At 39.6% G+C, this 3,325-nt stretch overlaps 1 non-coding gene across 1 annotated transcript; it reads right to left on the bottom strand.

The window, feature by feature from the left end:
- Positions 1 to 2,901: 2,901 nt before the first annotated feature.
- Positions 2,902 to 3,008, bottom strand: LOC124888227. The gene has a single exon (XR_007046359.1). It is a non-coding gene; the product is annotated as a small nucleolar RNA R71 (small nucleolar RNA).
- Between the last annotated feature and the right edge of the window lie 317 nt (positions 3,009 to 3,325).

Genomic DNA, 3,325 nt, shown 5'->3' with positions numbered 1-3,325 from the left:
AAGTCAAATCGGTGTGCTATAGCTCACGATTCTGAGGGTGAGCCCGGGGTACAGGCGCGCTTAGGGCAAAAATCAACAGAAGAGCCTCTGGCAGGCTGGTAAATGGCCTAGTGTAAGCATTTGGGGTGGGAAGGGCCATTTGGGAGGTCAAACGGGCAAAACAGCACGAACGGCTATTTTCAGGCCAAATCGGTGTATTATAGCCCGTGGATTTTGGGGTGGGCCCAGGGTTCGAGATTACATTGATCCAAAAATAGTTTACGGCACCCCAGGTAGGCTGAGGAGAGGCTTCGTATGGGCCTTTGGGGTGGATAGGGCCATTTGGTTAGTCAAACTAGCAAAATGGCAAGAATGGGCCATTTTCGATCCAAATCGGTAAGCTATAGCCCACAGTTCTGGGGAAGGTCCTGGATTCCGGGCGTTCTTTGGTCTAAAAATTTATCGAGCACCCTAAGCAGCTGGGGGAGTAGCAAAATGTAGACCTTTGGGATGGGCGGGGCTATTTGGGTGGTCAAAAGGGTGAAAGGGCGTGAACGGGCCATTTTTGGGCTAAATCAGGGTGCTATAGCCCACGATTATGAGGTTAGGCCTGGGGTCCATCCATGCTTTGAGTTAAAAATCAACCGGGCTGCCTATTGTGGGCCTTTGGGTGTCCGGGGCTATTTAGGTTGTCACATGGGCAAAACGGCATGAACAGGTGATCTTGGGAGTACTTATATGTCCAAACACTGATATCTACCCATATTTGGACTTGTTTTGAGAACAAAAATATGCTAATTATATTACATTTGAGCTAAATTTTGTGTTTCATAGCTAATCAATATGATTAGTGATGCAGGGTAAATTTCTAATGGATTTGGATGAAAATTGGACGCATATTATGAAGCAATTGGTGATTGATGGTGTGGAATTAATCGTGTTGATTTGAAAGACCATTTTTTATTGAGTCCAAGAATATGTGTAGACGAATTAGAGGAAGAATAGAAGGAAGCAGCTGAAAAAGAGTGATTTATGAGACTTAGTTGAATATTTGGGGTGAAATTTCAGTGATGCAATACGATGTCAACGCATTGCGTTGGTCCGGAAGTTTTGGGACTTAGTCAAAATTTCAGAAGGCAATTCCAGTAATGCGATGCAATGTCGACGCATCGCGTCGCTCGTTGTGATTGGAGACTTAGTTGGATTTTTGAAGTGTAATTCCAGTGCGTTAACGTAAAGTCGACCCGATGCAATGGCCTTAGAGATGCGATTGGTAACATGCCGCGTCGATAGTCCAGATCTAGCAAAAACATTTCAAGTATAAAAGGAACACGTGAGCACAGTCCCAAACACTTTTGGCAAGCACAGAACCAGCGGAAAAGTTAAAATTCTCTCTTTTAGGGTTCTTAGACATTTTTTTGAATTTCTTTACTTCAAGATTTATTTTAGGAATGATTTATTACTTATTTTTTATATTGAATTCAAACATGAGTGGCTAAACACCCTTGTTCTGGGGTTGAAGCCAAGAACATGATTACTCTTTGATATTATTTATCATAGTTTCTTTTTGGATTATCATTTGGATTGTTCTTAATTTCTTGAGCTTACTATTTTAATGAGTGGCCAACATTAGAATAAATCTATACTTCTATGTGAATCCGGGAAGAGAATCATAGGATAGAACGAAGAAATTATGGAGCAAGGTTTTTACCCTTTTATAAAATAAGGGGTTTGAATTATCATCTAGGATAGAGATATACCTAGAAGCCTTGCTTGGTTCAATTTCAAGAAGATAACTTTATGAATCTAGTTGAATGGTTGCATCTCTGCGGGAGTTCTAGTTGCAATATTCCATAGGTAGAAGATTTGAGGTCGAGAGACCAAGACCATAGCATAAACCTTGCGAATCAACAACCCGATAACCAATTAGACTATGATAAGAATATAGATTTGTATGATTGTTCCAGATTCCTTAACCCTGGAATTCTCATCATTACTATTTACAACCTTTCTTGCTTTGCGATTGTCACCAATTGTTATTTCTTATTTATTAATTTTACATTTTTATTCTTAAAGTCCAAATCATCTTAATACTCTGTAACTTAATACCTCATTGTCTAAAACTAAAAGTTGGTTGAATTTCTAGTTGCTTAGTTCTCGTGGAAACGATATCTGACTGCTTAAGTCACTATATTACTTGTACGATCGCGTGCACTTGCGTGTGCGTTTGAGTCGCAACAAGTTTTTGGCATCGTTTCGAGGACTAGTATTAGTAAATTGCTAAATTTTTTATTTTTGATAATAATTTTATGTGTTAACGACTTGATCTTAGTGGCTGAATTTTTGCAATATTAGCTGACTACAGGACTGGCGAGAGATAAAGAGTTGGTAGAGCCTTTTGCAGAACTAGAACTGATATTTCAACATAGGTAAAGAGCCCAATATCCCAATCAACTGGTTCAAATGGCTTATCCAGTTGATCCAAATGACCCTATCGATCCAAATGCCAGAAATGTCCCAGCTCCAGTTATCACAGCTATTCCTGCTCAATCAGCTTTTAGACCTGTTCGTGTGGTAGAAATCCCACTCAGAAAACATGTGACTAACAGTATTCGCAAGCCCAAGCCAGGTGGTTGATTTGAATTGAAATAGAATATCGTGTAATTATTGAATTCAGCGGGGCAATTCTATGGCCTTTCACATGAAGACCTGCAGAAGCACATACTGACCTTCCTGGAAATAAGTGATTCTTACATTCCTGAAGGTGTGAATACTGATAATGTCAGATTGACACTCTTCCCTTTTTCTCTAATTGGGGAAGCAAAGAGGTGGTTACATGTTGAACCACCACTTTCCATCACTTTATGGGAAGATCTAGCTCAGAAGTTCGTTATTCAATTCTTTCCATCAAGGAAGACCATACATTTGAGAAGTGAGATTCTGATTTTCAGACAGAAAGAATGAGAGAATCTCTACCAAGCTTGGGATAGATTTAAAGGTATGCTCAGAAATTGCCCTCACCATCATTAGTCGAATGAAGTCTTTATTCATACCTTTATTGAGGGACTAGAGCCAAACACCAAGATTCTCTTGGATACAGCAGCAGGTGGGCAGGCTCCTGAAAAGACTTATGACGAATTATACATACTGTTGAATCGGATTTTACAAGGGAATCCTGATTGGCATGTTGATTTGAGGAGTGCTTCTAAGAAGGTTGTTGGGGTATTAGAGATAGACAAATTTACTACATTACAAACACAGATTGTAGCAATGAAAAATCATATGATTACTCAGCTTAATAACATAAAGTTGGGGGTCTCATAAGCAGCAACTACTGCTAATACAG

The sequence above is a fragment of the Capsicum annuum genome, chromosome 10 (genome assembly GCF_002878395.1).
Source record: "Capsicum annuum cultivar UCD-10X-F1 chromosome 10, UCD10Xv1.1, whole genome shotgun sequence".
NCBI classification, from domain to species: domain Eukaryota; kingdom Viridiplantae; phylum Streptophyta; class Magnoliopsida; order Solanales; family Solanaceae; genus Capsicum; species Capsicum annuum.
Note: the sequence above shows the minus strand (reverse complement) of the source record. Positions and strands in the feature narration are given on the sequence as shown.